The sequence below is a fragment of the Rhipicephalus microplus genome, chromosome X (genome assembly GCF_043290135.1).
Source record: "Rhipicephalus microplus isolate Deutch F79 chromosome X, USDA_Rmic, whole genome shotgun sequence".
NCBI classification, from domain to species: domain Eukaryota; kingdom Metazoa; phylum Arthropoda; class Arachnida; order Ixodida; family Ixodidae; genus Rhipicephalus; species Rhipicephalus microplus.
This window is the reverse complement of record NC_134710.1, coordinates 333,401,905-333,427,385: the sequence shown is the minus strand read 5'-3', so window position 1 is coordinate 333,427,385 and position 25,481 is coordinate 333,401,905. Positions and strand designations below refer to the sequence as shown.

The 25,481-nt window shown below is 48.8% G+C and overlaps 1 protein-coding gene across 1 annotated transcript in view; it reads right to left on the bottom strand.

Annotated features, from left to right (window-relative positions):
- LOC119161235 (cytochrome P450 4V2) overlaps positions 1 to 25,481 on the bottom strand; it is a 118,333-nt gene that overhangs the window by 6,736 nt on the left and 86,116 nt on the right. The gene's annotated exons all lie outside the window — the stretch shown is intronic.

Sequence of the window (25,481 nt, the reverse complement as noted above, 5' to 3'; positions counted from 1 at the left end):
CGGTGTGCTCGCATGACGTATCCTCAGGTGGGACTTTCTGTCACATCATCAAGACGTCATCGACTGCGCATGCACTGAAGTTCAATTCTCGCACCTGTGTGATGAACCCTTGCACGTAACTCTTGATCGGTCGCCAAAACTCATCGTGCGTGAGGACACTGAAATTCCACAGCCTCTCTTGCCGTTGTCCCTGTTTGCTGCGATGACCATAACGATGCTATGGTCATGCTTACACCTTCCGACATTTTCATGAGCCACAGAGCCGTTTCCTTGCCTTTCGCTGCACTTGACGTCGCTGCTGGCCAAATTAATATTTTTGTTCACAACCCCCTTTCCGCACCACTTACGCTAATTGGCGGCGAATGTCTTGGTCGAGTGGAGTACCTTGATTCTTCTTTCTTTCTTAACATTCCAGACGAATCGTGCAGTAGCGCCTCGACCGAACTTCATGCCCTTTCCCCACTGGAATTCTCGTCGAGTGACATCTCGAGTTCCATCGCCGACACCATAAGTGCTCAAGAACGCGCCGAGCTTCCTAATCGCCTCCAGCACTTCGCGAATTCATTCAACGTTTCTCAGGCGCAATGGGGTCGCACTTCCGCAGTGCACCACTACATTGACACCTGTTCGCACCGGCCATTGCGTCAAAGACTGTACCGCGTCTCTGCTACAGAACGTCACGCCATCAATGACCAGGTAGGAGAGATTCTACGCCATCGCGTTATTCAACCATCGCACAGTCCTTGGACATTTCCTGTCATTCTAGTTCGAAAGAAAAATGAATCGATGCGATTTTGCGTCGACTGCCGGCGAATAAACAAGATGACGCAGAAAAACGTCTATTAGCGCGCATCGATGACGCCTTTGACAGCCTCCAAGGAGCCGAATACTTCTCCTCCTTAGACTTACGATCTGGATACTGACAGGTTCCTACGGCAGAAGCTGATCGCCAGAAAACTGCGTTCGTTACACCATATTGCCTGTACGAATTTAACGTAATGCCTTTTTGGGCTTTGTAATGCTCCTGCCCCGTTTGAACGACTCATGGACAACACAGTGCGTGGACTGAAGTGGTCTGTGTGTCTATGCTACCTCGACGACATTGTCGTTTTCTCTCCCGATTTTCCTACACATTTGCTTCGGCTCCAACTGGTTCTGACGTGTTTAGCCAACGCTGGGCTCCAACTGAACCTTAAAAAGTGCCGATTCACCGCGCGAGAGCTGTCAATGTTAAAACACATCGTGTCCAAGCATGGTGTTCTACCTGACCCTGCAAAACTTTGTGCAGTAGCTGAGTTCCCGAAACCTACTACACTGAAAGAATTACGCAGTTTTGTCGGACTATGCTCGTACTTCCGGCGCTTCGTTCGAAATTTCGCGTCGATCATGTCACCACTGACCAGCCTCCTACGTGGTGACACAGGCCTTTCATCCTGGTCTCCTGACTGCGACGTCGCGTTTGCCACGCTCCGTAGTCTGCTAACCTCTCCTCCCATTCTTCGGCAATTCGACCCAACAGCTGCAACGAAAGTTCACACAGACGCTAGCGGGGTTGGTCTTGACGCTTTCCTTGCCCAACGCAAGCCGGGCTACTCCAAATACGTCGTCGCTTATGCGAGTCGCACGCTCACTAAACCTGAGGCCAATTACAGCGTCACTGAAAAGGAGTGTTTAGCGCTAGTGTGGGCACTTGGCAAGTTCCACCCTTAATTGTACGGTCGCCCATTCGACCTGGTAACGGACCACCATGCACTTTGTTGGCTCGCTATGTTAAATATTGTGTGAACGACAAAGAGCGCCAATATCATCATTAGGAACAGAGGAGTGTTCGAAAAAAAGAAGAGGTCAACGGGTGGGCTTCACCACTGGCGCGGTGGTTCGTCCTTTTCTCTACATTTTGGTACCCTGAAACACGGGAGGCAGGATCTTCGGAGGTGGACGGGTAGGCTTTGCCATGTGCACGGCGGCTCGTGCTTTCTTCAACATGCCATATTAAAAGATCCTTCTGGCTGCCTAGCTCGGTGGGCACTGCAAATCCAGGAGTACGACATTCGCGTCATCTATCCCAGCGGACGCAAGCATTCTGACGCTGACGCCCTGTCCCGTTCGCCTTTACCTTCCGACTCGGCCTGTGGGACCACTGGTACCAATTCCGTCGCATCTCTCGACCTTGACTCGTTTGCCAGTGAACAACACAAGGACCCGTGGATCGCTCCCCTTTTTGAATGTCTCTCTGGATCGTCGACCACTGCCGTACCACGATCTCTCCGACGTCAAGATGCTCATTTCGCCATTCGTGATCAGCTGCTACACCGACGCAACTACCCCCCTGAAGGTCTTAAGTGGCTTTTGGTTGTCCCCCGCAGCTTGCGATCACTAATATGCGCCTCACTTCACGACGATCCCCAAAGTGGCCTATCCGGAGTTTTCAAAACTTACGAACGTATTAACCATCGCTTCTACTGGGGCGGAATGTATAATTTTGTTAGTAAATTTGTTATGTGCTTCCAGGACTGTCAGCGCCGCAAATTACCGCCTTTCCACTCATCCGGTGCGCTTCAGCCGCTTCCGTGCCCTGCCAAAACTTTCGATTGGATCGGAATTGATCTCAATGACCCTCTACCGAAAACATCAGATGAAAATAGGTGGATCATAGTCGCTGTTGACCATTTAACATGCTACGCTGAGACCACCACCCTTCCAAGTACCACTGCGTGGGACGTAGCGTCCTTCGTCCTCCATCGCTTCATACTACGACATGGTGCACCTCGAGAACTACTAAGTGACCGAGGTCGAGCCTTCCTATCAGACGTCGTCACGGCTCTGCTTTCTGAATGTCATGTTGTTCATCGCAAGACCAAGACATACCACCCGAAGACTAATGGGCTCACGGAAAGATTCAACCGCACTCTCGGCGATATGCTCATGATGTATGTGACATCTGATCATACTAACTGGGATAGCATTCTTCCATTCATCACGTTCGCATACAACACCGCGGCACAGCACAGTCTACCACTGGATTTTCTCCTTTCTTTCTTCTTTATGGAGGCGAACCTTCCCACACCATCGACGCTCTCTTTCCATACCGTTCTGACGCATCAGAATGCCCATTTGTGTCCGAAGCTGACCGAAAAGCGGAAGAGTGCTGTGAACTCGCACGCACCTTTACGTCACAAAAACAACAGCGCCAGAAGGAAAACAACGCCGACTCTTCACGAAGCCACAGCTATTCCCCGGAATCACTTGTATGGCTGGCTGTTCCTTACCAAACCCCCGGCCTTTCCTCAAAACTCGTCCCAAAGTATGAGGACCCTTACCGCGTTTCCGAGCAAACCTGGCCGGTGAATTTTCTCATTGAGCCACTTTCCCCATCTGACGGCATGCGCCGGCATGGATGTGACATCGTCCACGTCGCCCGCCTTAAGCCATACCATATCCCTCTGCCTCCAGACTCTTAGGTCGCCAGGATGGCTCCTTTTCGGCAGGGGCAAATTGTGAAGAAGAAAACGCATCGTTGGCAAGCAACATCGCCACCGCTTGGATACTGGGTTCTGGGCTCGTCTCGCTCACCTTGTGATGATCGTCGCCGGCATCTGCCTGAACGTTGCTCTGTCCCGAATATGTTTTCATCGTAGAGCCGTCGTCGCAACACACGCCAATAAACCCCTTTTCACACTCTTTTTTTTCCGGTCAAATCATGCCATTCGGAGTCAAGTACTACGGCAACTGCAGCCGCTCTGCGTCCTGCCCTGTAAGTGTAGCTGTCCGTGTACAGCAGTTTACTGTTCTGCGGGGCTTTTAATAATTCCGCCTATTTGTTTATTTCATCTGTATATCTTAGAATGATGTGGTAGCTGTATTGTCATGTTTTGCAGTGCAATAAACATATCTCTTTGTGCCCGTGTTCATTTAATATTCATAAAGAAATGGGGCATGTGTTTACCAAATATGACATGAAAAAAATGTTTTCTTCTTCTGCAAGTATTTTCGTGTTTTATTGAAAATGTCTGCACAAACACAGAATGGCATCGTGTGGTTGCAAATTGGGCGGTACACGTCACACTACGCTAATCAATGCATGCAAATGACGCGTTAAAAAAGTATGACCTGCAGAGACCATCACATGCACAGAAGTGTTCTCGTAAGCCGTGTAATTCTACTGCTCTCTATAAAATGGCCTTACAGATCATTCTTTCTGCGGTTTCTATCTATGAGGTTGAAAATTTCTCCGCGCCTGTTTGATGCGGTGCGAACCCCCATCAGCCACAGGGGTCTATGCGAGTGCCCACTCTTAACTTTTTTTTGTACTACTCTTGGCTTGGGTGCCACCGAGGAGAAAAAAAATCAGAAGGCGTAATGAGGGGGTATGGCACAGCCTTTGTACTGCACGACGGATATCAAGGGCACAGAGCCGTAGTTACGCGATGAACAAAGAGGAATTTCGGAGCCAAACGTACAGTTTATATAAGAACAGAATTGTAGTAGCGGCGTTGCTTAATAAATGTACTATTCGTGTTTAATAAATGTACTATCATTGTCAAATGAAACGTGAACAGCGGAACGCATGGATCAAGCATTAGCAAAGCTATAGTACACACCATCCGGTCATCACCACTGATATGCGCGCACATCCGGTTTAGTATTGATTTGACAGTTAAAGATTGCTGAGTTAGACAAAGAGAGCAGAAAGGTAGGTCTTGAAATTAGTCTGCATAAAATGAAAGTAATGTACAACCTTGGGAAAGAACAGCGCTTCATTATAGGTAGCAGTGCACTCGAAGTTGTAAATAAGTATGTCTACTCAGGACTGGTAGTAAACATGGAGACGAACCACGAGATTGAAATAACTTGAAGAATAAGTATGGGATGGAGCATATTCGACAAGCATTCTGAAATCATGACTGGTAGATTGCCACTATCCCTCAAAAGGAAGGTATATAACAGTTACATCCTTGCCGGTACTTACCTACGGAGCAGAAATCCGGAGGCTTACAAAAAGGGTTAAGCTTGAATCGAGGAAGACGTAGTGAGCGACGGAAAGGAAAATAATAGGTGTAATCTTAAGACACCAGAAGAGAGCAGAGTGGGCCAGGGAACAAACCGTGGTTAAGGATATCACATTTGAAATCAAGAAGAAGAAATGAACATGGGCCGGGCAGGTAGCACGTATGCAGGACAACCACTGGTCATTAAGGGTAACCGACTGGATTGTCAGAGAAGGCAAACGGGTGAAGGAGAGACAGAAAGGTAGGCGGGCAGATGAGATTAGGAAGTTTGCAGCTATAGAGTGGCTGGCAGCAGCAGCAGCACATCACCTTAACATGGGAGACGCCTTTGTCTTGCAGTGTGCGTACTCATATATATATATATATATATATATATATATATATATATATATATATATATATATATATATATATTCGGAGGTCGCTGCTTTGGTTTCTGCCCGCGGCAAGTAATCTTTTCCCCCACTTTTCTTTTTCTACATTTACTTTAGAATTCGGTTTAATAACGTCCCCTATACTTTCCTTGGCGTTATTGTCTCTTAGATTTCATTAACACATTTAAGTTTCCTTCTCGTTCGTTGATCTCCTTGATATGGATTGAAGTCCCGTCAAGGAGATGATCGGTGTCGATGAAGCAGGAGGCAGGTTGGAGGTAATGAAAACTTGAAGGTATATTACAGCGAAATATTTACAGTCATATGTACATCTTGCCGAAGCACACTCATGATAACACAGACTTCAACAGCGTCTTACTCGTCTACTTAACCTTTCTTAAGTTAGAGCCTAGAACACTGTTACTACATACAACGTACTTAGTCTCACTGTTCGACCACCAAGTGGTTACGGCCCAGACAAAAGTTGCATCGTACGGAGTCGTACTGATCTATCAGTTAAGTGATTGCAGCCTCGACTGAAGAGAAACGGATTCCCCCAGTCTTAAGCATCTTGCGGTAACAAAGAAAAAGGGGAGGGGGCCACTGCTGGTCCGCCTCAACATTCTCTCATCCCATCTGTTTCCACTCAGATTAAGTCACTCCCTACTGGGCTGACCTTACTCTCGACAGCAGCACTTCTACAGTTTAAACAGGCGTTTTGGTACTCTTTCCCATCATGTCTCTCTCTCTCCACCTCCCGCGCGCTCAGGAATTCTAACGCTCGGGAGATATCGGCATTGTAGACCCGGTACATTCATGCCCTTTTCCCACACCCAGCGAGCCGAGACGAACCTCCAAAGCCGGAAATTGATTGATTGCGCGCGGAACGTAATTGCCCCCGCAGGTAGCAATCGGCCTTTGACACTCTCCGCTTTCCTTGTGTTCGGGTCGTGCATCGCTGCGACTTTGAGCCGATCGCCAGGGCAAAGCGTGTCGCCTACTTCCACTGAGCTCGCGCCCGGCTGCGGAGGCAGGACGGGGTCGCTTAATCCCATTGTGCGTTTTCCCCCGGCAGCGGCGACTTGTCTCTAAACCACAAACATTCCAAGCCGGTTAGCAGAGCGGGTTCGTTTCACATTGTGTGTTTGTCCCCAGCAGCGGAGGAGACGGACGTAGTTTGCATTCCAGAGGATAAGTGGTGTACAGTTAAACGGGCATACCGAGAGAGAGTCGAGAAAGAAGCTTTGTATAACGTAGCTTCCCGCGCTGTCGTTCCATGCTCAAAGGAAGCAATTTGCGACCTTGCCGAGAGAGATCCGAGAAAGAAGCTTTGAATAACATAGCTTCTGGTGCTGTCCCATCCGCACGATCAACTTATGAGCGGCAAAACACAACACGTCCCCCCTAAAGAGTATACTGGGCTGTCTTACGCTCAGTGATACGATAAAGCACTGCCGCGATTAAGTCACTGGATTTTCTAACCACACAACAGTTGTACACAAGCATCAAACACGATTGCAAGTCAACACTACAGGAGAATACACTAAACGAAAACAAATACATGCTAAACAATCAAGTACAGCATTGCTGCTTCAAGCAGTGAGATCACTAGTGTCTGTTTCTTGAATTGTCAATCACACAGTCCATATTATACAGCAGCACGTGGGCAGGAACATTCACGTCCCCCCCAGTTGGCATGGCACTGTTATTCTGATGGCTTCCATGAACTATTCTGAAACCTAGATAACGCATCCGCATTACCGTTACATACTCCTTTCCGATGTTGTACCGACACATGATATCGCTGTAAAGCCAGCGCCCATCTTGTTAATTTCGCCCCGTGCGGAGTCGAAGTTGTAAGGTACGACAGCGGATTGTGGTCGGAAACGACGTTTACTATGGCACCGAAAAGCCAGTAGTCAAACTTCTTTAAGGCCCATATTATTGCGAACGCTTCCCTCTCAATTGTCGACCAACGCATCTGGGTCGGTGAGAAGCGGTGGCTTGCAAAGGCAATAGGCTTCTCTTCTCCCTCGGCTGACATTTGTGCCAAACATGCGCTCAGAGGACCCGGTTGAGCAGACCATGGCGGCCGACCGGGCTGCCAGCGTCATGGACCACCACCAAATGAACGCTTGAGCGCAAAGGGGTCGTGCGGGGGCCCGGGAGCCTGCGTGCTCCAAACTCCTCTGTTGAATAAAGTTTTTCTCCTCCTCCTCCCGCCGCCGTAGCTGATGCGTCTGTGAAAAGCCAGTAGGGCTGAGATGGCTCAGGGGTGTTTAGCGCCACGGCCTCGCACAAAGATCGTTTGAGAGGCTCAAATGCCGCCTGAGCTTCCTCCGGCCAGGGTATCTTATTAGGTACCGCTTTCTTTGTTAACAGCGTGAGCGGGCTCGTCACCTCTGCATATCCTCGGACGTACTCTCGATAGTAGCCGCAAAGTCCTAACAGGCTGCGTAGTTCCTTCTTGGTGCGCGGTGGTACAAGTTCTTAACTGCTGCTATCTTTTCTGGGTCTGGTGCGTGTGTCCCTGAACCGACAATATGCCCCAGGTAATGTATGTGGGATTGCGCAATCTGACACTTCTCCGGGCTGGCTTTCAGTCCCGCCTTCTCTAAGACCTTAAGAATAATGTCTAGATGCCTTAAGTGCTCCTCCCAAGTGCTAGAAAAAATAGCAATATCATCTAGGTATGCCATGGCATACACTTGATGTTGCGACAAGAGTTTGTTCACCATTCTTTGGAAGGTTGCCGCGGAATTTTTCAGCCCGAAAGGCATCACTTTCCATGCGTATTGACCTTCATGCGTTACAAATGCGCTGAATTTCTGACTCTTTTCTTCCATCGGTACCTGCCAGTACCCGCGCCTAAGGTCCACTACCGTAATGAACTGCGCTCTGCCTACTCGGAAAATCAATTCCTGAGGATTCATCATCGGGAACGCATCCGCTTTGGTGACGGCATTTAACGCTCTGTAGTCCACACACATGCGGATAGTCCCATCTTTTTTTCCGACGCATACCACCGGGTGTGCAAACTCACTCTCCGTGGGGTAGATCAACTTCCAAGTCAAAAGTTCGTCAACTTGCCGGCTGACTTCTTTCTTTAATAGTTCCGGCACCCGATACGGAAACGCCTTTTTTTGGCTGGTGACCCGGTTCTATTTCTATTTTATGTTCATCTACCTTTGCTATACCCGGAGTGCCGTCAAAGAGGGTGCAATGTCTTTGGAACACCGCCTGTATTTCCGCCTGCGCATCAGCATCAAGGTGAGCAACCTTCTCGCTCGTTACCACTAGCTCTTCCCGCTTCACAGTGGTTGGCTGTGGGGCATATTCCACCTCCCCAAAATCATGGTCCTCATCGAAGACGACCCCAATATGACTGACTCTTGCATAGTAAGGTCGAATGTTGTTGGCGTGGACACTTTTCACCTTTCCCTCAGGTGTTTCAACGCGGTACGAATGTTCGCGCTCACGTCCAACCACTGTGAATGGGCCTAGCCATTTAGGTGACATTTTACCACTCCGATCATTGTCGAAAACCACAACTTGGTCGCCAACGTTAAAAGCTTTGAGCCTGCTGCTGCGATTATAAGCACTGGCGTAATTCTCCTGATGAGTTGCACTAGTTAGCTCAGCTATATTAGCGGCCGTCTCGAGCTGCTCCTTAAGTATCTGTAAATACTTAGCGGGGTTTTCTCTCAACGTTGCGGGCACCGGCATTTCTCCCGTCCAAGTCTTCTGCAGTATTAGAAGCGGTCCCGTGGGATTCCTTCCATACAATAGACGAAACGGAGCTACTCCGGTTACCTCATGGGGGACTTCCCGATAAGCCCATAAAACCATTGGGATTAATTTGTCCCAATTCTTGGAGTCTCTTTGAATGACATGATACAACATGTTTTTGAGTACTCGGTTCCACCTTTCTACAACTCCATTACTCTCTGGGTGTTCTGGGGTTGAAAATCTTGGCATGCAACCTAATTTCTCCAGCATCGTTTGCGTGAGCTGCGATTTGAAATTAGTGCCGTGATCGGAGCAGATCATCTCCGGAACGCCTGTGCGACTGAATATCTCAATCAGTGCATCACAAGTCGCCTTAGCTGTCAAAGAGCGCAGTGGGATCACCTCTGGCCACCTCGTGCAAAGATCCACTAAGCACAGCGCATACTTATGCCCTCTCGCTGACGGTGTGTCTAGGGGTCCAATCACATCTACATTGACAACTTGGAAAGGGTGCTCGGGTCTAGTGAGCGGAGTTATAGGCACTTTATCCGTGCGACGCTTGTCTGAACGAATTAGACATTCATGGCACGAACGACAATGCTCTAATATCTCCTTCGCCATACCCGGCCAAAAAAAATTATACCTAATGCGAGCTCTTGTTTTCTTTGACCCTAGGTGACCTCCGCATAGTGACTCGTGTGCTAAGTGCATCACCTCAGTGCGCTTATCTTTGGGGACAACTAGCTGACTCACTCGAGTGCCTGCTATTGAGTCGCAGTGGTATAATAGTCCGTCTGAAATGAACATGCCGGATTTCCCACTACGCGCATCTTCCCAACATTTCTTTAGCGTAGTGTCGCCCAACTGCACATTGCGGAACTCTACTCTTTGGCCTAATGACGCCTCCCTTTCTTCATCAGTTTGCGCCTCTTCCCCGGAATTATCTTTCTCCTCCAAGGTAAGATCGCAGGCAACTACCTTTTGTTTCTCTACTGCTTGTTCCGCCTCGTGAGCAGGCTCGGCCGGCGCTCGACAGGGTGCCAGAGGGCTGCTGGCCTTCAACAAAAGTTTCCAATCGTCCTTGGTCAACAAACAATCTGTGCCCTCGACGAGCTCATCAGTTAACGCGCAGAGTAGGTCGACGTTCTGAGGCTCCGTAACCTCTCGCGGGCTATTTAATTTGACCGGTAACGTAGCTAGCCTTGCCTCGATAGTTTTACCAAAAGCGGACACCAATCTTACCGTGCCAGACGGCTCTACAACACTTCGCGGAAGCAGACTCTCCCGGACGACGGTTATCTCACTCCCCGTATCCAAAATCGCATCTGCGGATATGCCTGCACATGATAAAGGAATTAACTGCAGTTTATCTGTGCCTTCACCCTCGTGTTTCAGAGACTTCACCTTTGCGCTAAGTACTCCAGTAGGTATTTCAGTATCCGTCTCGTGGGATAACGTTACCTTTTGAACCTTCCGCTTTGGCTCGGTAGCCTTCTTGGGGTTGTTCTCCTTATCACTACCCTTCGGGCACTCTTTAGCGAAATGGCCTGAGCCGTGACATAAGTGGCATTTCAGAGCCCCTTTCTCAACTCGTGTCGCCAGCTTCTGCCCCATTTCTACAGTTGGTTGCTTTGAAGCACGCCCTTTCCCTTTCGCTGGCTCGAAAGTTTGGAGCACTTTCGCGATCTCAGTTGGCCTAAGCCATCCCTCGCCTTCCCTTAATTTCACATACTCAAGACCCTCCATACTAAGGCCCGATTTTATGCGGTCAGCAACCATGAGTTCTGCCATCACTTCTACCGTGTCGGCTTCTCTCACTTGGAGGTAGTACGAGAAATAGGTTTTCACGCGGGACGCGAACTGCGCCCACGTCTCTTCCTTACGCTTTACTGCTCTTTCGAACCTCTGCAGGTACTCTGCCGGAGAAAGCTTCAGTTCCGTCAGCACTGCTGCTTTAACTGACTCATAATCTGCACTCTCTTGAGGGTTGAGGTTACGCAGTAGGTAACGGACTCACTCAGTTAGCGCTGGCATAACCAAATGCACGCGGCTCTCGTGCGGTACCTGGTAAGTAGCAAAAAGTTTTTGTACTTCCTCAGACCATAATGGGACATCCGCGTCACCCGGCAGGCGGAACCCTTTTAGAACTTTTGCACATTGCTGAACAGAATCGAAACCCCGGCGCCTCTGATCACCCGTCTCCGACCCAGAGTTGAACAACGTGCCATTGAGACACTCCGCGTTCATTCTATCCTGCAATAGCTTTTCGTACTGAATCTGAAGATTGAGCTTTTGAATTTCAAGCTCGAGCGTTCTCGCTTCGCTTGATTTCGGCAAAACCTGAGATGCCTGCTGCATCGATTCTTGCCTATGAGTAGGCACTGTCACCTCATTTGACTGATCAGAATTTTGAATACCATCATTGGATGGTTCTCGACTCCGATTCACATCTGCCGCACTCGTACCCTCATCTTCATTAGACTCCATTGTTTTAGCACCCCCGCGTGTTCTCACCATGTGCTCTACACATAAACTGCCATGCCAACTAGAGAAGAACGCAAGAAATCCTGCTCACCCTTTGCTGTATGCACTGTCGTTCCCGGATCTCCTCCACGGTGCCGGAGTTGGCTGCTGTGGGAGCGTCTCGACTTTGCCGCTGGTGGCTGTTGGATGCCTTGCCCCTCGGTCCTCTCAGCGCTGGTCCAGTGTATGGTGCTGCAGAGCTCGCCGATCCCTATCGACTGCGCCAGTTAAGTTTTCCTTCTCGTTCGTTGATCTCCTTGATATGGATTGAAGTCCCGTCAAGGAGATGATCGGTGTCGATGAAGCAGGAGGCAGGTTGGAGGTAATGAAAACTTGAAGGTATATTACAACGAAATATTTACAGTCATATGTACATCTTGCCGAAGCACACTCATGATAACACAGACATCAACAGCGTCTTACTCGTCTACTTAACCTTTCTTAAGTTAGAGCCTAGAACACTGTTACTACATACAACGTACTTAGTCTCACTGTTCGACCACCAAGTGGTTACGGCCCAGACAAAAGTTGCATCGTACGGAGTCGTACTGATCTATCAGTTAAGTGATTGCAGCCTCGACTGAAGAGAAACGGATTCCCCCAGTCTTAAGCATCTTGCGGTAACAAAGAAAAAGGGGAGGGGGCCACTGCTGGTCCGCCTCAACATTCTCTCATCAAATCTGTTTCCACTCAGATTAAGTCACTCCCTACTGGGCTGACCTTACTCTCGACAGCAGCACTTCTACAGTTTAAACAGGCGTTTTGGTACTCTTTCCCATCATGTCTCTCTCTCTCCACTTCCCGCGCGCTCAGGAATTCTAATGCTCGGGAGATATCGGCATTGTAGACCCGGTACATTCATGCCCTTTTCCCACACCCAGCGAGCCGAGACGAACCTCCAAAGCCGGAAATTGAATGATTGCGCGCGGAACGTAATTGCCCCCGCAGGTAGCAATCGGCCTTTGACTTTCTCCGCTTTCCTTGTGTTCGGGTCGTGCATCGCTGCGACTTTGAGCCGATCGCCAGGGCAAAGCGTGTCGCCTACTTCCACTGAGCTCGCGCCCGGCTGCGGAGGCAGGACGGGGTCGCTTAATCCCATTGTGCGTTTGCCCCCGGCAGCGGCGACTTGTCTCTAAACCACAAACATTCCAAGCCGGTTAGCAGAGCGGGTTCGTTTCACATTGTGTGTTTGTCCCCAGCAGCGGAGGAGACGGACGTAGTTTGCATTCCAGAGGATAAGTGGTGTACAGTTAAACGGGCATACCGAGAGAGAGTCGAGAAAGAAGCTTTGTATAACGTAGCTTCCCGCGCTGTCGTTCCATGCTCAAAGGAAGCAATTTGCGACCTTGCCGAGAGAGATCCGAGAAAGAAGCTTTGAATAACATAGCTTCTGGTGCTGTCCCATCCGCACGATCAACTTATGAGCGGCAAAACACAACAAACACTGTGTCAAAACGCGAGAAAACCCTTAAGTATAGCCCTTAAGCATACAGTTCTTTCCCTTATTCATTAACGAGGGTCTCGTACTGGCAGACTTGGTGCCTTAGGTTGTATATGAGGGACTCTTCGTCAGCTGCCAGCTCGGAATAAGTTCACGTGCTACGTGACGCCACACAGGCTCACAAAAAGTGTGCCACACTTGCAGACATGGCTACAGATGGTGCTGACTGACAATCCCACATTTAAAATCACATATGTACCCAATAAAGTGGCTGGGAGGATAGCCGCCATGCTAGCTCAGCGGTAGAGCATCGAACGCGTTATTCGAAGGTCGCTGGTTTGGTTCCTGCCTACGGATATTTATATTTTCACATTTACCTTACAATTCAGTCTACTAACCTTCCCTATATATATATATATATATATATATATAAATATATATATATATATATATATATATATATATATATATATATATATATATATATATATATATATATATATATATATATATATATATAAGGGAAAGAAGTGTCCTAAGGGCTCGTTTTTCCGTGTTTTAACACAATATTAATGAGATATAACAGACAGTAATGCCAAGGAATGTACAGGGGAAGTTATTAGAACCAATGGAATGTAAATAAGAAGAAAGAAAAGTGGATGAAAAAATAACGAGCCGTGAGCAGCTGGTTATTTTTTCATCCACTTTTCTTTCTTCTTATTTACATTCCATTGGTTCTAATAACTTCCCCTGTACATTCCTTGGCATTACTGTCTGTTATATCTCATATATATATATATATATATATATAAATATATATATATATATATATATATATATATATATATATATATATATATATATATATATATATATATATATATATATATATATATATATATATATATATATATATATATATATATATATATATATATAGTTACGTTTATAAATATATATATAGTTATATATAGTTACGTCTATATATATATATATAGTTACGTTTATAAATGGGTTTATGGGTTTATTACGCTGTGGCGTACTGGGAGGCTTGAAGGGGTCGTGCACCGGAGGCCTATCTCGCTAGCCGAACGTCTTCTTCTCCAATCTGCCTGTTCCCCGCTACCCGGAGGCTCATACCCAAATAACATATGCTGTAACATTTCCCTCCGCGCAGACGAAGCCCACCGGGCGAGTTAAAGAGTCTCTCTGTGAATATAGCGCTTCAAACGGGCTATATGGGCAAGTTCAGTCTTTGCAGACCGTCGGCTATTTCAATGAAGACGTGCTACGCGGTAAGTTAAATCGCTTATACGTTGTAGAACAACATAAGGTCCCGCATAGTGTGCAAGCAGTTTTTCACACAACCCACGTTTCTTATTTGGCGTCCACAGTAACACGAGGTCTCCGCGATTATACGTCACGTGTCGATGTCGACGGTCAAAACGTGTCTTCGAGCGATCTTGCGAAGCGAGGGTGCGCAGGTAAGCAAAACGTCAGGCCTCTTCTGCTCGGCAGACGATCTGGGATATACCTGAATCATGGTGGTCCAAAAACGGGAAGACGGTATCTAGGGTATGACGAGGTGGCCGAGCATACAGAAGAAAGAACGGACTGTAGCTGGTAGTCTCATGCTGTGCGACGTTAAATGCGTAAGTGATGAAAGGTATTACGACATCTCAGTTCTTGTGATCTGCTGCGACATACATAGAAAGCATGTTCGTGAGAGTCCTGTTAGTTCGTTCCGTCAGGCCATTTGTTTGGGGATGATATGGCGTAGATTGCCGAAAGCTTGAAGCGCATAGGCGAAGCATCTCTTCCACGACGTCTGCAGTGAATTGTCGCCCACGGTCACTGATAACAATTTTAGGAGGTCCATGTCGTAGAACCACAAAACGCAGCATGAATAAACACACATCAGCTACAGTTGCCGATGGTATAGCAGCTGTCTCGCAGTACCGTGTTAAGTGATCGGTACATACGACTATCCAGCGATTGCCATTAGAAGACCTCGGAAAGGGACCTAGAAGGTCAATCCCAACTTGCTCGAATGGAGTTCTAGGGGGTGGAATAGGATGTAGTCGCCCTGGAGAAGCACTGGTAGGGCGCTTGCGGCGTTGGCACTCGTTCCGACTAGAGGCGTACTGTTCCGTCGTCTGGCGCATTTTCGGCCAGTAAAATCTTTCTTGAAGCCGGCAAAGAGTTTTCGCTGTGCCTAGATGGCCGGACGTTGGGTCATCATGCATGGCCTGCAATACGGAAACGCGAAGGCTCTTCGGAACCACTAGAAGATATTGTAAGCCGGTCGTAGCATAGTTCTTTTTGTACACAAGCCCGTCGCGCATGCAGAAGCGAGTCGCCGATGATCTTGACTCGGTAGGAAGGAGCTCCTGTATGGTGCGGTCCCTTTGCTGCTCATTCTTAAAGGCATTGGCATCAGGAAATGGCAGGTCCAATGGCGCCATGTAGGTGTCCAAGTTGCCCGCGTCGCAGTCAGTCGACGGGAGTGGTAGTCGCGAAAGACAATCTGCATCAGCGGGACGACGACCACTTTTATAGAAAACCGTAAAGTCGTATTTCTGCAGACGGAGTGCCCAACGCGCCAGTCGACCAGATGGGTCACGCAGATTGACTAACCAGCAGAGCGAATGATGATCTGTCATGATATTAAAGGGCCGTCCGTACAGGTAGGACCGGAAGCGCTGCACTGCGAAGACTACTGTGAGGAATTCTTGCTCTGTGACGGTGTAGTTACGCTCGGACTTGCTTAGCGAGCGACTTGCATACGCGACGACGTGTTCTTTGGTATCCAAGCGTTGAACCAGCACGGCCCCAACACCGACACCACTAGCGTCCGTGTGAAGTTGTGTGGGAGCCAGAGGATCGAAGTGTCGAAGAATCGGATGGGATGTCAAAAGGAACTTGAACTCAGAAAAAGCGGACGCACATTCCGGAGTCCAGTCAAATGGCGCGCCTTTCTGAAGCAGGCACGTGAGTGGGTGCGCGATATTGGCAAATCCAGGGATGAATCGACGAAAGTATGAGCAGAGGCCCAAAAAGCTGCGTAGTTCTTTCGCTGAGCGAGGTTGCTTGAACGCCTCCACTGCAGCCGTTTTTGCGGGATTTGGCCGTACGCCTTCTTTGTTCACCAAGTGTCCAAGAACGAGTGTTTGGCGTTCTCCGAAACGACATTTCTTCGAGTTGAGCACTAAGCGTGCTTTGCTTAGGCAGTTCAGCACGAGGTCGAAGCGTGTGTTGTGCTCACAGAAAGTGCGCCCAAAAATCACAACATCGTCCAGATAACACATGCATACTTCCCACTTCAAACCACGCAGAATGTTGTCCATGAAGCGCTCAAAAGTTGCAGGCGCATTGCATAGTCCGAATGGCATCACATTAAATTCAAAAAGTCCATCTGGTGTAACAAATGCCGTTTTCTCTTTGTCTTCCTCGTGCATTGGAATTTGCCAATACCCTGACCTCAAATCAATAGACGAAAAGTAGGAGGCTGATGAAAGACAGTCTATAGCATCATCAATACGTGGCAGTGGGTACACGTCCTTTTTTGTGATGGCGTTGAGATGGTGGTAGTCAACGCAAAATCGCCATTTTCCAACTTTCTTCTTGACCAATATTACGGGAGCGGCCCACGGACTGCATGATTCCTGAATCACATTCTTCTTTAGCATCTCGCCAACCTGTTCATTTATCACTGCGCGTTCCGAAGGCGATACCCGGTATGGCTTTTGTCGGAGAGGTCTATGGTATGCCGTATCTATGCGATGCTTTACGCGAGAAACAGGGATTGACAGTGGAGCCTGTAGCTGTGCGAAATCTAAAAGACCAGCATGCTTGCGCAGAATACTCGCCAGGTCATTACGCTCGTCGGTGCTAAGAGACTTGTCAATCATTGCCATTATGGAGGTGTCCCTGGCGTGCAAATGAATGGAATCGGGGTTATCCGGAGAATCACTGCTCTCTGCAAGCATGGCAAGGGAGAACACCTGATGTTGACGGATCTTAGCAAGTTGTAGACCCTCTGGCAGTGCCGAAGGTTCATTAGAGCCGTTGATCACCCACAAACCAGTATGACCTTGCACAACCGACAGCGTACAATAGGGTATTAGAACATTTTTCTTTATGCAGCTGAGGTGAATGGGCTCTACGATGGCATCAAATGTCGTCTCGGTTGCAGGGGAACTGACGACAGGAACACACTTGGCAGACAAGGGTGGTACAATTGTGTCCATGGACACGCAAAGGGTACTTTCCATACAAAACGGGCTTTCCATAAACGCTACTGGAACATTTGAATCTACTGTGATCTCTCCTGTGCGGCAATCGACAGAGGCACCACAAAGATTCAGGAAATCGAGTCCTAGAATTACATCACGCGTTGAATGAAAGCGAACAGGGATTGCTCTGTTCTCTTTCTTTACATCATGCGTTGAATGAAAGAGAACAGCAAAATTAGCAATAAAATTCTGGCCACCCAAGCTAACAGTCACTGTGCAAACGCCAGCAGGTTGTAAGACATCTCCGCTCACTCCACGAAATGTATCAGCACGGTCCCAACGGAACATAACCTTTCGTCCAAGAAGGGATTTGAATGCTAGACTCATCACTGATATGGTTGCACCTGTGTCCACTAAGGCGATTGTTGAGACACCGTCAATTAGCACACGAACCTTATTTTTAAACATGCAAATTAAAGGAGGCATTTTTGTGGAAATCGATGACTGTCCAGCGACCTCACCTCCAACGGTCGCGCCGACTAGTTTTCCGGAGGCGGCGAAGGGTAGCGGCGCCTAGGAGACGGCGACCGATTGGGACGAGCGGCTGGCGGGGGTGTCAGACTGCGGTCAGAGGCCGGAGAACGGTTTCGCAGTGGCCTTATCTCGTGAGATGTGCTTCCAGGGAATGTTGGTGCTCGTGCGGACAGGTGGGATCTTGGTGAGCGGTCGTAACTCGGCGGCTGCCGGTATTGCAGTACCTGGCAATGTGCCCTTCGACGCCACAGTTGTAGCAGACGGGTAGGGGTCGTTCGCCGAACCACTGCTGAGAGCGCTCCGCTGTGAAAGGTCGCCTACCCGAACGGAGTGGATCAGCTTGCTGAATGGGAACTGCCCGCCTCTGTGGAGCGGGGCCGGTACGAAGGTGTCGGTCATACCGCTGGTCAGGCGCGAATGAGTCTCGGCGTGGCCAAGCAGTTCCAGCTTCGCTAAAGTCCGTCACACAAACCGATGGTGGCAGAGGAGCGAATGGTGCCGGGTAATAGGATGAACAGGTAGGCGGATGATGAATGGTGTCGTCGACCAGTGTGTCTTGTCGCTGTAGCTCTTCGCGCACTATTGCCCTGATAGTAGCGGCAAGGTCGGCAGGCGGGCTTACGTCAACGCTGGCGACCATTGTTACATTTGCCAGCCTACCAAATTTCGGGGCAATACGACGGGTCTTCAGCTTCTCGAAAGTACGGCAGTGACGTTGGACGGCGGAGACGGAAGTGAGGTCTACCCTGCCTATCAAGAAATTGTAGACGTCCTCTGCTATACCTTTCAGAAGGTGTCCGACCATGCCCTCTTCAGATATATGCGGGTCTAGGATCTTGCAGAGCATCAGAACCTCCTCTATGTAGGTGGTACACGTTTCTCCACGTGTCTGGGCTCTTTGAGCCAAAGTGCGCTCCGCGCTTTTCTTTTTCGCATCAGAGTCGCCGAAGCATTTTTTGAGTTCTTCGGCAAAACGATCCCACGTTGTTAATGAATCTTCATGGTTTTCGTACCACATCAAGGCGGTTTCCGTGAGAAACAGCGCGACAGTCCCCAGTTGTTCGGTGGGATCCCAGCCGTTGTACTGGCTCACCCTTTTGTAGTGTGTCAGCCACGCATCCACATCTTCCCCTGCTCTTCCCGCGAACGGGCGGGGTTCCATATAGCAATACCAAGGTGCAGCCGGCACTGACCTTTGCGTGGTTCAGAAGCCATGACCTTCGCTCTCGGCCATGACGGTTGTTGTTGGTGGCAGACCGGAGAGACGACGGCTCCGGCGAAGTTCAGACAGCTGTGACTCCGTGGTTCGTCGACGTGCTTTACCCAGCACCTCCACCACTCTGTTACGTTTATAAATGGGTTTATTACGCTGTGGCGTACTGGGAGGCTTGAAGGGGTCGTGCACCGGAGGCCTATTTCGCTAGCCGAACGTCCTTCTCTAATCTGCCTGTTCCCCGCTACCCAGAGGCTTATACCCAAATAACATATGCAGTAACAATATATATATATATATATATATATATATATATATATATATGACGCTATGATGACTGGGAGACGTGGCTTGGCTCATACGCCATGTTTATTCTATCACGCACTTCTTTCTCCTCTACTTTTCCTAACCATCCCGGCCTTCTGACGTCACAGGATTCCCCCTCTCCCCGAAAGATGTCATGTCAGACGAACAGAAACGAAAACTTAAGAGCAGGAAGCAGCGCAAGACTTCGGTAGGTGCCTAACAACATGCGGCATTAGTCCCCCTCCCGAAACGCATCGTCCCGATGCGTTCGCTGACGTCGAACAGTTTTGTAAAGGAGTATTTATCTGATGCCTGAGCACATTTATCAGTTGTCTCGTTCAGTGCCTTTCGTAGTACGGTTTCATTCGTACTACATGTACGACTTCTGGGCGGTTCCTGCGTCGGGTTGAGCACACTTGGCCTTCAGGAATTACTTCGTAGTTTCGCGTGCCTAACCGGCGAAGAACTTTGTAAGGGCCGAAATAGCGCCGCATCAGTTTTTCCGATAGGCCAGGTGCGAGTAAAGGCGTCCACACCCACACTTTGTCTCCGGGGTTGTACTGTACGTCTCTCCGCTTCAGATTATAGCGACTTGCGTCGGAGTCTTGTTGCAAAATGATACGATGTCTTGCCAATTGCCGTGCCTCTCCTCCCCTTTCTATGTAGTCGCTGATGTGTGGGTCACTCTCATTCGAATCGTTGACAGGTAACATCGCGTCTAAGGTCGTTGTGACCGTCCGACCATAAACAAGTTGAAAAGGCGTGAAGTGTGTCGTTTCTTGAACTGCGGTATTGTACGCAAATGTAGCATAAGGCAAAATACTGTCCGATGTCTGGTGCTCAACGTCCACATACATCAAGATCATGTCGGCGAGAGTTCTGTTGAGTCATTCGGTTAATCCGTTTGTTTGCGGATGGTATGCTGTAGTCCTTCTATGGTCGGTGTGAGTGAGCTTCATAACAGACTGCATCAAACGGGCAGTAAGTGCTGTTCCTTTGTCTGTAATAACAACCTTTGGTGCGCCATGTTGCAGTACAATCTGAGTGACGAAAAACTGGGCTTCTTCGTTCGCCGTTCTTTTTGCGAGAGGTGATGTCTCAGCATATCGAGTCATGTAGTCTGTTGCTACAACAATCCAGTGCTTTCCTGATGAAGAGAGAGGAAATGGACCAAGCAAATGTATTCCCACTTGCTGAAATGGCCCTTTTGGTGGCTCTATTGGTTGCAACAGACCCGCTGGTTTCGATGGTGGTATTTTGCGCCTTTGGCAATTCCGGCATGACTTAACATAATGGTGCACCGAATCCCTTGATTTCGGCCAATAATACTTCCAGCCAATTCTGGCCAAAGTGCGACTACTACCCATATGGCCAGTCGATGGGTCGTCATTACATGCTTCTAAGATTTCTGCTCGCAGTGATGATGGTGCAAGAAGCAGAAGCGTCTCACCGCTGTTTCCGAAGTTGCGCTTGTATAGGACGTCGTTCCGGAGGACATAGGATGTCAATCCACGGACGAAAACTCGTGGTACCTTAATTTGGTGACCCTCGAAGTATTGGATAAACGGGCGTAGTTCCGGGTCCATTCGATGAAGACGAGCCATATTCGACACAATCAGAACTCCAAGAAATGGGATGTCTTGTTCTTGGTCAGATGATGGAGACTCAACAGGCGCGCGAGACAGGCAATCCGCGTCATTGTGTTTGAGACCCGACTTGTAGACCACAGAGATGTCATGTTCCTGCAGACGCAGGCTCCATCTAGCAAGTCTTCCTGAAGGGTCCTTGATATTTGCCAGCCAACACAATGAATGATGATCACTTATTGCTCGAAATGGTCTCCTGTAGATGTATGGGCGAAACTTGCTGATGACCCATATAACTGTGAGACACTCTTTCTCTGTCGCTGAGTAATTGGACTCAGCATTCGATAGAGTATGGCTCGCGTAAGCAATGACCTTTTCTTCTCCATTCTGCCACTGAACGAGGATGGCACCGAGACCAACGTTACTCGCGTCGGTATGTATGTCTGTATCGGCCTCTTCATCAAAATGGGCAAGTATTGGAGGAGACCACAAACGGCGCCGCAACTCCGAGAAAGCCGCTTCTTGTTCTTCCCGCCAAGAGAATGGTACACTTTCTTTCGTTAGCCGTGTCAAAGGCTCAGCGACCTTAGCAAAGTTTTCAACAAAGCGTCTGTAGTAGGCACATAGTCCCAGGAATCATCTGACGGCTTTGTCTTGCGGTTTCGGAAAATTTTCAACTGCTGCCATCTTTCCCGGGTCTGGGCGGACGCCTTCCGCACTAACTATGTGCCCGAGGAACCGGAGCTGACGAAATCCAAAGTGACACTTTTTCGGTTTGATGGTCAATGCTGCCACGCGAATGGCATCCAGTACCATTCTCAGTCGATGGATGTGCTGCTCAAAGGTAGACGAAAAAACCCCTACATCGTCGAGGTAGACGAAACACGATTGCCACTTGAGTTCGGAGAGCACAGTGTCCATCGTCCTCTGGAAGGTAGCGGGAGCAGAGCACAAACCGAAAGGCAGCACTTTCAACTCGTGTAGTCCGTCTGGGGTCACAAACGCCGTCTTCTCGCGATCTCGTTCGTCCACCTCGATCTGCCAATATCCGCTTTTTAAGTCCAATGATGAAAAAAGTGAGCATTGCGTAACTTATCCAAGGCATCATCGATCCGCAGAAGTGAGTAAACATCACGCTTTGTGACTTGGTTCAGCTTTCTGTTGTCAACGCAAAATCGCAGAGTGTGGTCCTTCTTTTTGACTAACACTACCGGTGATGCCCACGGACTGTTGGATTGCTGGATTACATCATCGTTGAGCATTTCCTGCACTTGGTTCTTAATGGCTTCCCTTTCTTTTGGCGCTACTCGGTATAGGCGCTGGTCTTACGTGTTCTTCGACCACGTTGCGGTGCTTTGCGACGGGAGTACGTCCGACTTTCGACTTGGTGGAGAAGCACTCGACGAACTCTCTGATGAGGACAGCAATCTGTTCCTTCTGATATGACGAGAGCTCTCTGTCAATGTCTACTGATTGGAGTACGTTATCTATTGTCTCTGAAGCTTTATCAAGAGTGCAAACATCTGAGACTTGCACGTACTCATGCAGCGGTGCTACGGATGTTCCCTTCGCAACATGCTGCAGCTCATTTCGAAAGTTAGTTAATAGGACATACGCACATCCATCACGAAGGCTCACCAGGCCTCTTGCCACGCATAGTCCTTTTTCTAGCAGCAGTTCGATGTTTCCGTCCGCTAATCTGTCACAGACACTGGGAACTTCACTCCTCACAAGAACGGTCACACTAGAACATGGCGGCACGGTTACATCTTCGTCCACAATGCGGAGAGGTAGAACGATTGGTTTCTCCGCATGACAGAATGCGACGGCATTCTCCGTAGAAAACGAAACCTGGGGCTCTTGCAAGCCGAAGACTGCATTGTTTGTTTACAAGAAGTCCATGCCTATGATCAGTTCCTGGGAGCATTCAGGAAGCACAATAAAGCTGCCAACATACACAAATCCTCCTATTCCTATCCTTGCGGTGCATAACCCCCCGGGACTAACTAAGTGCCCTCCAGCGATACGTATCTGAGGTCAAGTCCATTCAGTCATCACCTTCTTAAGCTTCTTTGCGCGAGCATTACTGACAACGGAATAGTCTGCACCAGTGTCTATTAGCGCAATGGCCTCGAGGTTGTCGATAGTGACTAATATCTCGGAGGTAACGTCGCTACTACTGCACTTGTCTGTCATTGCGTAACTGCCACCGTCCTGTCAGGCTAACAATGGAGGGCCTTCAGTGGTCAGTATATCAGCGGCCTCACCTCCAGAGGTTGCTGGCTCTAGTTTTCCCGCCGCGGGCTAGGTGAACGTGGTCTTCGGATATTTGATGACGGACGAGGACTCGGCGACCGATAGCGCATCGGTGCTGTCGAACGTGACTCCCGTTGTTGCGTGTCTTGAGGTGAATAGCGTGAAGACAAGTATTCTTCGATTTCGCAGGGCCGTTCTCCGTTCCGTGGGCACGGTGCATTGACTGGAAAACCACGCAGTCCCGCTCGACGATACTGGCACACCCGGTAAAGGTGACCTGCTTCTCCGCAGTGGTAGCAAAAGGGCCGCCGGTTTACAGTGCGCCATACATCACTCTTACGTGGTCTTGCTTCCGGCATTGGTAGCGGCGTACTAGGAGAAAGCTTCGGAGGCATCACAGCAGTCGCAGCCGTCCAATTCATGCGTCCGAGGTCCTGTCGTACAACTTGCGCGTACGACAACTGAGGTGGAGGCTCTGGTTGTGCGCGCTGTAGTACCTGAAGTTGCGGTTGAAGAACCACTTGGCGCACTTCTTCGCGCACAACGTCGGCAAATGAGGACATCGCTGGATGACCTTGAGTCATTTGTATATTCTGAAGTTCTTCTCTTACCACAGCCCTCACCATTTCACGCAAGAGGTCAATGTTACTCGTGAGAGTTGTCGACGCCGCGCTAACAGATGAGACGCTTACGTCCCTGTTGTATTGGCGCGCGCGCTGCTGCTGAGTCTTTTCTATCATTGTCGCCTATGATCTGAACTCAGCAAGAGAGCGGGGTGGATTACGCACCAGGCCTGCAAAAAGCTTCTCCTTCACTTCACGCATCAGGTGCCACAACTTCTTTTCCTTAGCCATGTTCGGGTCGGCCCGGCGGAACAGTCGAGACATGTCTTCAATGTACGTGGCGACGCTCTCGTTGTTCCGTTGGTTTCACTTCTGAAGAGCGGCCTCTGCCTTTTCTTTGCGGTCCGTGTTTGGGTACGTAGCAAGAAATTCTCTTCGAAAGTCGTCCCACGACAATAAGGACGCTTCGTGGTTTTCAAACCACGTATGCGCAGAATCTTGCAGTGCCACGTAGACGTAGCGAAGTTTCCTGTCTTCGTTCCAACTGTTCAGTCTGGCGACACGTTCGAAACTGTTGAGCCAGTCCTCGGAATCCTCGAAAATATCACCGTGAAAGACCTCTGGTATGAGGGGCGGGTCCATGACGATATGAGATGCAAATGAAGTCGCTTGGGTGGCCATTGCAGGGGCTCCGGAACTTACGTCCTCCACTGGTCTCGAAGTATCGAAGAGGGCACCAAACTCGGGCTGCTCACCTCGTAGGCAGTGACTCGTTCGTTGGTGTACGGAAGTCAACTGCGCTTGCTCCAACCTTCGGGGTTCTGGGCTATGTTCCCTATCCTGATATGGGCTTGGAATCATACCCAGCACCTCCACCAGTTTGTAACGAACAAATACAGCGCCGGAAGCTAAAACAGCTATTTATTAATGGCGAACTTGTGCCCATCGACTAAATACACCAAGGTTGTCCTAAGCTCGCTAGTGAAAAACCTCGTCAACTTCTTTTGCGTCCCGCCTCGTGCCGCGCCTTCGAAAAACCACCAGGCTTCTTTTTTTAGCGCGTGGTGTGGTGACACGGTGTGGTGACACAAACGCATGGCGCGTTTAGCTTGGCGCGTTTGGCTTGTCAGTTGGTGTGGCAGAATTCATAAGAGCAGGAAGCGGCGCAAGACTTCGGTAGGTGCCTAACAACATGCGGCTATATTATATATATATATATATATATATATATATATATATATATATATATATATATATATATATATATATATATATATATATATATATATATAATTTGATTCTCGGTGGTGGTGGGCACATTTCAAATGGAGAAAAATTCAAAAACACTCATGTGCTTATACTCGGGTACATGTTAAAGAATCCTAGATGGTCTAAAGTTTATCCAGGGCTTCCCGCCTCCCCTCCCCCCGCATGCGTCATATTCACATTGTGGTTTTGGCGCGCGAAACAGGGACAGCCATGATTAATTGAAAACTATAGAAATGTTTTATAAACCTATAGAAAGTACGCTAAAGCTCGTAGTTTTTGCTGCCGTGTATGTTACAGCAGATATTCCGTTACTTGTTCAACTAACAAGCCGAAGTGTCATGCGCGCACCAACACGTGCTCTTGCTCATGCTGCTGCCTTAGTCATTCCGTCTCGCTGTTATTATTTGGCTAAAATAATAGCAATATTGTACATACGAGCAGCT